General features: G+C 39.3%; 1 protein-coding gene across 7 annotated transcripts in view; it reads right to left on the bottom strand.

Annotated features, from left to right (window-relative positions):
- ESRRG (estrogen related receptor gamma) overlaps positions 1-13,231 on the bottom strand; it is an 817,641-nt gene that overhangs the window by 89,070 nt on the left and 715,340 nt on the right. The gene's annotated exons all lie outside the window — the stretch shown is intronic.

The following is a 13,231-nucleotide window of genomic DNA, read 5'->3' as shown; positions in this document are numbered from 1 at the left end:
AGCAGTTTGAAGAGCCAGCAGTCAGGTTACCTTCTTTCTGGGCTGACTCATCTGAGTCTTGTTATGAGACTTGAAAGAGCATAGAATGTAATGTTCAGAGTATTTGACTAAAATCTGTGAAACCCATGTTTGAATCTCCACTCTGCCATGGAAGCTTGTTGAGTGATCTTGGGACTGTCACACACTCGCAGTCTACTGTAGCTCACAGGGCTGTTGTGAGGATAAAATAGAGATGGTGAGAATGATATAAGCTGTTTCAGTCCCCCATTGGGGAAGATGAAGTATAAATGAAGTTAATTAGTTAATTCACCTAGATACTGTTGTAGAAGTTGACAAGCTTTGAGCTCTAAGTCTGTCCTGCTGATTTCCTGTAGAGCAAGTTTCATGAACATGCAAGTTTCTTTGACTTTCTCAGTAGTTTTAGTGCCCAACCACCAACAGAGGGAGTCAGTGTGGTGTAGTGGTTAAGAGTGTTGGATTAGTATCCGGGAGATCCAGGTTTGAATCCCTACTCATTCCATGGAAGTTCAATGTGTGCCATTGGGCCAGTCACACTGTCTCAGCCTAACCTACCTTACAGGATTGTTGTGAGGATAGAATGGAGGACAGCAGATTAATGTATGCTGCTTTGGGTGCCCATTGGGGGAAAAGGCAGGGAATGAATGAATGAGCGAATGAATGAATGAATACCTACCTACCTATATAATTAGGCCGCACTGCTTGTCAATGCCATCCCCTATACAATCTGTTTGTCAGACTGGCCTGATTCAGACCACCCAATCCACTTAATGGAGGTTAGGAAAAGAAGACAGTATCTGTTGAAATATCTTAGCCACAGAAGAGTAGTGAGCCCAATATATAAGGCTCTCAGTCATGGAAGAGCAGGGAGTTCAATCTATAAGACTGAGAGAATATGAATTTTGCCTATAATGTAGTAAAAATGTATAGGAATGGGCACAAACTGGCTCATGAACTAAAGTCTGTGACAAATTTAGGCTTGTTCATGGTTTGCAGAGTGAGGTTTGTGACAGGTCACGCAGCATGAACTTTCCACAAATCTTCCAGCTGTTTGTGAATTGATACATTTGCAGACAGACTGTCCCACTTAATCTAAATGTTTACCAAACTTCAAACTTCAACAGTGAGAGCAGAACTTGGAGGGCAGTAGAGAGGGGAAGGTCCCCTGTGACTTGGATGTCTCTAGCTTGCACAGGATCCATGCTATACATTCCTGAAACTCTTGAACCTGTGTTTGCCAAAATGACTGCTTGTCAGTTATTTTGATGGGCACAAGTTCAGGAGATTCAGGAATACACAGAATGGATGCTGTCCAAGCTAGAGTTACCAAACTCAGAGGGAATCTCTGACTGACTCTCCTCTGCCTGCCCTCCAAGTTTGGTGAGGATTGGATTTACAGGATCTTTCCAGGGGCACCTTTTTTTTGGGGGGGGGGGGGGTGTAACTCAGACACCATAAACTCAATCCTCACCAAACCTGGAAGGCAAGTAGAGGAGAGTCAGCCAGAGATCCCTGAAATTCTGTTGTCTCTAGCACACTGGGGGGGGGGGCGCATTCTACTGAGTCATGAACCTCATGAACTGAACCTGTTATTTTGGCTGCTAAACATTCATACTTCGTGATTCACAAATCAGGCATAAACTGAACCACATTTCCTGGTTCATGCCTATCCATAAAAATGTGTGGCAGAGAAGAAGGACACATTTTGGTCATGTGTGCGCATAAAGGGACTGATCAAGAATAAATATTGATGCTTGTTTTATGGTATTTTTTATTATTTTAATTGTGTTTTAATTGTCTTTATTGTATATGATCTTAATGTGTTATGCCCTGAGCTATTTATGGGAGGGCAGGGTATAAATCAGTGGAAATAAATACATAAAAGATGTGCAGCCATGTTAGTCTGACTGCAGCAGTGGAAAAGAGCAAGAGCACCTTGAAGACTTACAACATTTGTGGCAGGTTATAAGGTTTCATGAGTCATTGCTCACTTCTTCAGATATGGGGGTTGTAGCTAGAGATTTCCCTTGTCACTCATGAGTTTACTGGGAGGAGGAAAACTTATTTTAAAAAATCTTTCTTTCTAGAGCTCACAAAATCTGGAACTAGCCTTCTATTTAAAAAAAGAACCCTCTATTAAAAAAGAACCTGTTTCCAGTATTTCACCATGTTCTAGCATGACCGATGGACAGAATCCATGCCATGTCCATGCAAAGACAGCGGGCTTGACTTTCAATACCTCCCACTGAATTCATCTGGGGATCTATCCAGAATTCTTTCTCTTTTGTCCAGGTTTACATACACCAGAATATGGTGAGCACTATGCAGCGGAACCCTGAAATGGCAGAAAGTATACTTAGGACTTCAGAGGGTGGTAATGTTTGTGAATGGGGAGGGAACCACATTTTTAATGCTTCCATAACTTTTTTTTTAAAAAACCCTTCTTGTAAGTAGAAAATAAACAGAGCATGTAAGGAACAAGCTAAGAGGTATTCTGCACAATTTCTCCTTTGCTTGGAAACATAAACTAAACAGTCTCTTCCTCGGGGCAAAAATTATCCTTCTTTTCAGTGGAGGAGGTGTTTCAGAAAAGTTCAGGAAGAATAACCTTTGCTCTACAAGGGGTGCCTGCTTAGAAGCTTCTATTTTTATCCATCATACTTGGACACTTAGCTTGGAACCTCCAAACATTTTGTGGAATTTCCTAACATCTTGTGATTGGTCCCAACCCTATGGAACCCACCACTACTCACTCTCAACCCCAAAATAACTATAGATTCAGCATGGCTGAAGATCCTTGACTTACATGGAGTAATGTTCAAAAATGCTGTTATAAGCGCTACACCTGCCTATAGCCAAGAGCAAATGTGTGATATAAATATTTTAATAATGAAAAATAAATTTTAAAATTACTTTTTCAGGATTCTGTTACCTCCTTCAGCAAGTATTATGGGAGAAGACGAAAAAACTCCCTTTATCCACTTTCTTCACTGCATACATAATTTTGTAAACCTCCATCATGTCTCCCTGCCTCTTTTGTCATCAAGCCACAGCTGATTTCTGGCAGCCCCATATGGTTTTCAAGGCAAGAGATGCTCAAAGGTGGTTTGCCATTGCCTGCCTCCATGTTGTGACCCTGGCATTCCTTTGTAGTCTCCCTTCCAAATACTAGCCAGGGCAGACCCTGCTTAGATTCTAAGATCTGATGAAATCAGGCTAGCATGGGCTATAAACCTCTATCATGTCTCCCCTTAGCCATCTTTTTTCTAGACTGGGAACTCCCAGGCCCTCCACTCTGTGAGGAAAAGTACTTCAAACTCCATAATCATCTTGATTGACTGCCTTTGTATTTTTTCTGGTTTTGCAATATCCTTTTTGAGATAGAGTGATCAGAAGTGCACACAGTATTCCAAATGAGGCCACACCATAGCTTTATACATGGGCATTATAATATTGGCCATTTTATTTTCAGTCCCTTTCCTAATAATTTTTAGCATGGAGTTTGACTTTTTCTACTGCTGCCACAGGCAGGGTCTATGTTTCCATTGAGTTTTCCACAGGGATTCCAAGATCTCTTTCAGTCTCAATCAGCCACTTCAGGTACCATGAACATATGTTTAAAATTAGAATTTTTGTTCCAATATATATCACCTTACTCCTATCCACATTCAACTTAATTTGCCATGTAATTGCCCACTCACCCAATTTACCCACAACACTGAAGATCTACCTACAAAAGAGTTTGGCCCCCAATTCAAATAATTTCTGAACAAATTAAATTGTTCCAGTCCTAATATCTATCCTTGTGAAAACCCATTGCTCACTTCCTTCCATTGTGAGAACCAATGAGAACCAATGATTCCAGTTCAAGAATCAGTTCCAATGTTTCCAACTAAAGAATCAGTTCCATATACCACTACAAAAAATAAAAAGACCCTGCACATATACACTATGCTTTGAGTCCCATTTACATTATAATAGGATGCAGCCTAATCAGCATAGGAGCTGTCCATGAATACTGAAAACCTAGATGAAGTTCAGAAGCCTAAAGAACAGAATGCTGAACAGCAGTGGAGCTGTCCAAACAGATCACTAAAAGCAATAGCTTGTCTATAGAGACAGTTTGGCACAGAAATTATTAGTCATATTTTTTAACTGAAGCTATCATATCTACATATTTTTATTTTATACTTTGTTTCCATAGGAAACATGTTTTATTCCTGCAGATTCTTTGTTTCCCAGTTGCACAGCAGGCACAGAGTAGCTTTGAAAAGATGCAAAAGGTTTTCCTTCTTTTACAGAATCTTCAAATGTGGTGGCTGGGAAGACAGCATTTTTAAACAAAAGAAGGATGTGTGGGTGAGCGGAGCTAAACCTTAGCACCTTCCATACCTTACTTTGCTGCACTATTGTACCTGAATATTTCTTTTCTTCCGAACTAAGCTTTGATACTGGATATTAACTGGCTAGGAGAAAAATCTTCAGCCAGAGTAAGGTGAAATAAAATCCAAGGTTTTGTTCCTTTATCATGAGATTAAAAAAACCAAAACCAAACCTCATCCCTTTTGCACACGAATGAACAAAATTGTGTACATGAGGAATACAAATTGTTCCTCTCCCCTCCATACAGTTCCTTTTAAACAGAGTAAAGTTGTAGAGCGCTCAGATTCTCAATCAATAGTTCTTTTTTACCCAGAAATATCTGACCCTTCCTCATCATAGATCTCTCACATCTCATCTGACTTGGAAGTGTGAATGTGTGTTTGTGTGTAAACTTAGGTCTCTGCTTCTACGCTCCTGAGAATACAGATCGGGAAAGTGAACTATTGTGGTGATGGAGACCTTAGCCTCTGCCTCATTCTCGCCAGTCCACACAGCCCTGCCAAACTGCTTGCCTTCATTCCCTGAACAGCAGATATGGTGCATGTCAGAAACATTTAAGAGCTCTGGGCAGGACATTTCACATTACTGTGCCCCTCCCTCCCTAAAAATTAAAATACTATTTTATTTGTGTCTCAATTTTTCTCATAGCAAGCCAACTTAAATGCCTATTGTCAGGCAAAAAGATGGTATATAAATTAGTATTATTACAGGCTTCAGAATAGGCATGCTAACTTCTCTGTTCTTAGGGTCAATCATGGTAGGTCTGTAGGCAGACAAGTTCAGCTGGGGGGTACCTAAACTCAGCCTCCTGAATAGAGCTTCTTCCTGGGTGGAGCTTTCAGGACTTCCTCTAGGAACCTTGGCTCCCTGTAACTGTAGTGTCTGTGGAAGCAGTTTGATTCTACATTATGTTGTATAACATTACTCAGACCCTCTGTTGAAAGCTAAGCACATTTTTATCTGCTTTTCAAAATCAGGGCTTGAGTAATCTGTTATAAATAGAAGCCCAACCACGTTGGCAATTCTGAGAATTTGCATTCGTTGGATGTAACCTGCACAGGATTGGCTTACACTGTCTCTGCCGTGTCATTAGCTGATTCTACTCTCCCCTGCCCACCGCCGGCCCCATCAAGCAAGAACCCCAGCAGAAGGCCACTGACCTTCAAGGGAGACAGTTCTCTGCTGACAGGGAACTTACTGATCACTACTTCTTCACTTCAGGGCCTGTTGTAGGAAGCCCGGGGGGGGGGGGGGGAGTGAGTGCCTTCCCTTGGGTGGGTGGGATGACAGCAAGGTTGGGGGGCACTCACCCAGAGGCCTTTTGTTATATCTTTCCAGGTTGGTTGGAAATTCCTAAGTCATCACTATAGGCCTCTAAGGGAGGCCTTTCCTTCCGGGGAACCACTGTAGCCAATTTCCAGGTGAGGGCTGTAGAAGCTGACTGGGTGATTTCAGACTCCTCGCTGTTAAACAGTCTGTCAGAGATAGACTGTTGTTCTGAAAGGTCTCACTACAGGCCTCTGAGGCAGAACTCATTGGGGCCACTCCTGATTACGGCTGCCAGTTCCAGGTTGGTGTTAATTCCTGGAGATTCTGTGATGGAATTTGAGAAGGGCATAGGAGTTAGGGCTTCAGAGTGGGGTCTGCTGGACCCAGGTCCTTGCTGTGGAGCCTGAGTGATTTTGGATCAGTCACAGACTTCCAGCCTAAACCACATCACAGGGTTGTGAGAGGAGATTGATGCAAGCTGCTTTGCCCCCCCCCCACCTCCGGAGAAAGACAGCCTATGTAGAAGCTGTGGGGAGGGGGAAGGAGATGGAAAGCTGCAGTCGAAGAGGCAAATAAAGGGAAGGAGATAGGATTGCTAACTCCAGGTTGGGAAATTTCTGAATATTTAAGGGGTGGGGCCTGTGGAGGGGTGGGACTTCAGACAGGTAAAATGCAATTTCCTCCTAGGGAACCACTGGAGATCACTCAGATTTACAACTGCTCTCTAGATAGCAGAGATAAGCTCTCCTTGAGGTGGGGGGAAGTTAATGCCTTCACTTGGGTGGATGGGAAGACAGCAAGGGTGGTGGGCACTTGCTCAGAGCCTCCTTCTAGAGCCTATTGTGTTTTTTCTTCACAACAGGCCTTACTCCTAGTTATTAATAGTTATTCAAACTATTAGGAATATAGTGCAATTCTCTAAAGTGCCTCAGTTTATTTTAGAACATGCCATAGCAACAGCAGAATAGTTTTACGGATTTTCTTTTGTTCTTACATTTCTTAAAAATACTCTTTATGTAACAAGACAGGACCATCCCAAACTGGCTTGGTAACACTCACTCTTATTTTTAGAATGATACCACAGAATGCCTGAAGATTCCTATTGAAGGTATCAAAGGAAATAGGTATCTTCAACAAGCCTCTCTGACAGCAAACATGATGTGTGTAGCATAAAGTTTCAAGTATAAGCACTGATAGAACAGAATATACTGGAACTCTCTTATCTAGTCCAACAAAGGAGTAAAGGGTTAAGTGAGGAGATCATATCTTGTGCCATACTTTGAAAACTAGTCAAGACTCACCCATCACTGCTAAACATATGGGTGCTTAGTACTTCATATTTTTGTGAAAAGAAGCTTAAATCAGTATACTGGGTTCTCCATGTCCTCAGACAATGCTAATAGTCATGATGATATTTACAGAATTGTCTAGACAGCCTCGAAAAACACAGAAAGAAAATTACAGCGCTGCTTAACTGCCAGCCATTTAAATTGGCTGCAATCTTAAACATGGTTAGGCTGCTTAAATTAAATTGCCATCAACCAGAAAACTTAACTTGGTGCAAAGTTGAAGTGAAAAACAATTATAAAAGAAAAAAAAGATTTATCAAAATGTTTTATTTTATTACTTAAGATTTCCCATCAGGTTGTCTCTAATATTCTACAAATTTGTGTGTCAGGAAAGCGATGTATGCCTGTCCTTCAAAAAACAAAGGCGATAGCCAAAAGAAAGAAATCACATGACGCTATTATTATTGTTGTCATTATTATTATTATTATTATTGACATTTTTATGAGTGTCAACAGAAAAATGTTTAGCCACGAATGTTTTGCTGGTGAATATAGAACACAAACAAAAAGATAGATAGTTTAAAACTCAACTGACTTTTAAACTTACCTAGAATGCTTTATTTATTCACATTTCATATGAGGGAAATGTAAAAACTGATTTTAATGTTATTTATAGAAGACTGTTAGGCTTATGTTCATAGTTTCCTAAAAACTGCAGAAGATCAGTCAACAAAATAAATCTTTGTATAATATGTTCCTATTATCATACTGATTAGAAGGGAATATTTATATAATTTAGAGATGATAGATTGCAGTTTTACCATTATGTGAGACATATTTTTAAATGACAGCACTAAACTTTTTTGTGGGGGAACAGACACCCCCTCCGCCTCTAGTCAATTTATTGACATGTTTACTTATGTGGAATTATCTGTAAATTTTAAAAAGATCAGAATAAATAACACATGCTTAAAAGTAGTAAATGAATATAAATTTATTTGCTTCATTTATTGCTCCTTTGTCCCCCATGGGAACTCAAAGCAGTTTACATCATTCTCCTCTCCCCCTCTCTAAGGTAGATTAGGCTGAGAATGTATGACTGGCCAAAGTCATCTAGCATGCTTCCATGGCAGAATGAGGATTTAAATCTGGTTGTTCCAGATTGCAGTGCAACTCTCTAACTACTATACCATTCTGGTTCAACAAGGAAACAAACAAATCAATGGGTGAATGATTCTTCAACCAGTTTTGTTAGTATTTGTAATAAAATGGAGTCTGGAAACTATTTGACTGGAAACTTCATGCAGTGATTCTGGATGTTGTACAATTTTATTTATTCATAACAAAATTTCAGCACATTATTCTGGCAATGCAAAAAGACAACTAGGTTCTGGTGAGACAAAAGGGACCTATTGTGAGTATTTTTAAATCCCTATTATTTTACTACAAGGAACAGTGTTCCAAATATTGAAGCATGAACACAGAGGCGTTTTGAATGTGCTCATGAAACCCAATCAGTCAGGGAACTGAATAGCCACAAGCACAGTTTCTAAGTAAATCTTATTTAACATTTCCCTAATTAGAATCAATAAAACCCAATTTTCATTCCACTGCCTTTGTTGTTCACAAACTATCTGTCAGAATCCAGAAAATCTCCCAGGCTACTTACTCAACCAAAGTGATTTTACTGTTTGCTCACCGTGCTTACCAGAATGGATGCAAAGTTAAGTTTTATATATGTTTCTTTCAAAATGAACTAAGAAAAGTTATCAGGGCCCACTGTATAAAATATAATGTTATGTGGGAACTGGAAACTAGTTTGTCTTGATCTCAATGAAAAAGATTTAGTTATCTCTATACAGTTTAATAATATATTCCATCAGAATTATCTCAGCTATAAACCTGGGAGCACAATCTACAGGGAATAGTTCACATACTCTATTGAAATCGGGAGAGAGTATTCTTGTACCCCTATCATTAATTTCAGTGCACAGGACAAATTCAAGTGGGTTTTGCCCCTTGATTTCTGGCATTTTCAGCACATCAGCGCTAGCCTATGTCCATGATAAAAGGTTTAATTGTGCATATGTGTGTTGAGCTGTCAGTAATTCAACTCAATGACACATTATATAAAATAAATGAAAAGCTGGCAATCTGTGCATCCAGAAAATCTAAAGCTCTAATGAAATTAAGAATTAGAGTTTATTGAATTTTATTGTATTATCAAAAAGTTTTTATTATAATGCACAAAATCTGCTTAATGCAGCCCTAGATTGTATTTACAGAGTTGTGGAACAGCTTACGCAGACTGTGTGGAAGATGCCAGATTGGACAATTGAAGGTATAATCAGCATAATGTTTTTTGGAAAGGCAAAGGGAAACTATGCCATATGTTCACTTAAGCTTTAATTTTATGTAAAACTGGTTTATTTTCTCTTTGACATAGTTAAAATGCCCTTTTGCTTACAGTTTATTGTATTTATTTGTTCTCCCTATCTCTATAGGCTCATGTGTACTGTTTACAGTTGTGTCCACTGCTGTGAAAGAGAAGTGATAAACAATACACTGCATATTGACATAACCCGGTAAGTGCCATCAGTATAATTCTAAGAAGTTTTTTTTATTGCACTTTTCCAAAGCAGAAACACTTTTTGTCTTCCAGAGACTGGTGCCACTGTTTAAGCAACCATTTTGAAAGTTAGAGTCAAAACATAAAAACATTCACAAGCACTTTCAGCTAGCAATTCATTTCTCCATAGGTTAACAAACCTGTTTTGTGGGGATGCTATGCTATGACAGCAAAAGTACCACCAAGTCTAAAATGATGCCAACCCAAGTCAAGGAAGCCAAACAGCTTTCTTTAAAAAGCAAAAGGCTTTCCCAAAGGAGATGAACAAAAGGTGCACAGGTTCTGCACAATATATGTATGTTGACAACAAGTGATCAAAAAGAGAATCTGAGTAGCAGATTCCTAAAACTATTAAAACAAACAGTGAGATTTTCTTGAACCATACCAGGAACAGAAAACTGCCCAGGAAAGTGGTTAGGATATTGAAGGACAAAGGAGGGGAAGAATTGCTTAAACAGTTAGTAGGAAAATTGAATGATCTTTCTTGTGCTTGTTTTTACTCTGGAAAATATAGGGATACATCAGGGGGGCTGTTTTTGGGGAATGTACCTGAAGTATTGAGTCAAATAAAGGCAATAATAGAGACATTCTAGGGCAATTGAGACAATTAAAAAACAATAGGTTTTCAGGTTCAGATGGAATACCGTCTAAAGCAGGGGTGGCCAATGGTAGCTTTCCAGATATTTTTTGCCTACAACTCCCATCAGCCCCAGCCATTGGCCATGCTGGCTGGGGCTGATGGGAGTTGTAGGCAAAAAAACATCTGGAGAGCTACCATTGGCCACCCCTGCTCCAAAGGATTCTTAAAGAACTCAAATGTGAAACTGTTTTCTTACCAATAGTTACAAGTTGCCTCTAAAACCTGCCTCTCTACTGGAGGGGGCTGGAAAGTAGCAAACAAAACACCAGTTTTTAAAAAAGAAGATTAGAGAGGATCGGGGAAATTATAAATCAGTTAACTAACATATGTACTGGTAAATTAATATAAACTGTTACTGCATTGCATTCCGCCTGCATAATTCTACTGCACTTTCCCTAGACTATTGTCGTATACATTGATTGCTAATTCTGTAATCCTGGTCCTATTGCATTGCTCATTGGATGGCTTATGCTGTATGACTGCATTGTTATTTTAGTATGTAATTTACTTTTGAGTCTCAGCAAGAAGGATACTTTATAAATAAAAGTAAATAAAAATAATATAGAATTATTAAGTACATAGAATATCAAAGTTGGCAGAGGGGAAATCAGCACGGCTCCTGCAGGAAAGGGAAGTCCTGCCTCACCAACCTTTTGGAGATCTTTGAAAGAATTTTCCAGCATGTGTATAAGGAAGATCCAGCAAATGCTAAGTACTTGGACGCCCTCCCTATAGTCTTTTGAGATGGCTGAATAAAGTAAGCAGTCATGGGATAAGAGGAAATGCCATGGGATAAGATGGGTCCTCTTATTGATAAGTTGATTCAACAAGAGAAAGCAAGGAGTGGACTGTTCTCACTATGGAGGAAGTAGTGGGATCTCACAAGGATTGGTCCTGGAACCAGTGGAATTAATTTGTTCATACATTATCTGGATTAGTAGGTGAGTAATGTAGTTTATGGTGATACTAAATTATTCAGCACAGTGAAATCAAAGCAGATTGTGAACAACTACAAGAGGATATTTTCAAGTGGGTAAGTTCAGTGTAGGTAAGTAGAAGGAGATGATCAGAATAGTCTTTAAAAACATGCTGATGGGGTCTGATCTAGCAGTGACAAAGGATGAAAGAGATTCTTCAGGCTGTAATGAATAGCAATATGAAAACACTGACTACAGTGGCAGTGAAAAAGGCCAACTCCATACTAGGAATTATTTGAAAAGGGATTCAAAATAAATTGACAAATATTGTAATGCCCTAAGAAAGAACTATGATGCAAACGCATTTGGTATACTCTCTAGAGTTCTGGTCACCTAAAAAAAAGATATTACAGGGCTGGAAAAAAGGCAGAAATTCAACTCTCTGCAATTAGACAGGAGCAAGTGTTGCACTGGGACTGAAAGGAGTAAAATAGTAGGAGGATGCTGGGCAGCTGAGCCTCTTCACAGCTCCCTCCAACCAAAATTAATGAGTAGAAGCATATTCCCTGTGAGGAAAGGCTAAAGAGTCTGGGGTTTCCCTTTCTATAAAAAGTCAACTAAGTGGAGACATGGCAGAGTTTTATAAAAAGAAAAGAGTTTGAGTCCAGTGGCACCTTTAAGACCAATAAAGTTTTATTCAAGGTATAAAAGGTTTGTGTGCATGTACAGTTCTTCAGATAGGCATCTAAAGAAGTGTGCATGCATATGAAAGGTTATACCTTCAATAAAATGTTGTTGGTCCTAAAGATGCCACTGGACTCAAATTTTGTTCTGCTGCTTCAGACTAACACGGCTACCCATCTGAATATGTCTTCAGAGGTTTATAAAAATATGCATGGGGTAGAGAGAATTTTTCCTCCATAATACTAGAACTTTGGTACACACAATGAAGTTAGTGGCCAATAGACTCAGGAAAAATAAAAGGAAGCACTGCTTCCAGGAGCCAGTGTGGTGTAGTGGTTAAGTGCACAGATTCTTATCTGGGATAATTGTGTTTGATTCCCCACTCTTCCACATACACTTACTGGTGTGAACTTGGGTCAGTTACAAGTTCTAAGAGTTGTTTTCTCAAGAGCAGTTCCTGAAAGAGCTCTCCCAGTACCACCTACCTCACAGGATATCTGTTGTGGGGAGGGGAAGGGAAAGGAGATTGTAAGCCACTGTGAAACTCTGAGTGAAGGGCAGGGTATAAATCCAATCTCCTCCTCTAACAAATAGTGGAATTCATTGTCACTGGATGCAGTGATTGCCACTACTACAGACATTGTTAAAAGTGGATCTGCAAGACTGACTGACCTATGGGCTACAAACCATGATGACTAAAGGGAACCTCAGTTTCTAGAGACAGTAAATCTCTGCATACCAGCTGTAGGAGGCAACATGAGAGGGAACTCTTGACCCTCCTAGGCAATTTGTTAGCCACTGTGTAAAACAGGAACTTGGAAAGAAAGATCATTGGTCTGAACCAGAAGGGCAGATCTTATGTTCTTATGACGTCATTTTTTGAGAATTAGCTGAGATAAAGAAAAATAAGACTCCATGAAAACAAAACAACAAAAAAAAGTCCACAGGAACATCAGAGAGGCAATTACAAACCTATACTTGTAAGTGTGGCATATTCCCATTTTAATCTAATACCAGCTAGTGTCAACCTATTATAGCTATAAATTAATGAGGCTCCTAATGTATTTTCATTGGGAGGTTGAGCAGTCAAACTCATTTAGTTAGTGAAAACTACAAAAATCACTTCGTTGTAAAATCTGAGACTAGAGGCTTCAATGAACTAATGATCACAGCATGAGCCATTTTATGTACCACTGAAAATAAAGATCACCTGTAAATGTAAAATTTGCACTGCATAAATTGTGCATTAGCAAGCTCTCACCTGTAAAAGCATCTTTTTTTTTTACTGTTCTAAGAAAAGACAGTGATGACAGGAATAGTTTACAAAATTATCAGTATAAGGAACATAATGAATATTGCTTTACTGAGATTTTAATGGCATCGAGATCCACCTCCAGCATAA

The sequence above is a fragment of the Heteronotia binoei genome, chromosome 1 (genome assembly GCF_032191835.1).
Source record: "Heteronotia binoei isolate CCM8104 ecotype False Entrance Well chromosome 1, APGP_CSIRO_Hbin_v1, whole genome shotgun sequence".
Taxonomy (NCBI): Eukaryota; Metazoa; Chordata; class Lepidosauria; order Squamata; family Gekkonidae; genus Heteronotia; species Heteronotia binoei.
This window is presented reverse-complemented; position numbering and strand designations above follow the sequence as displayed.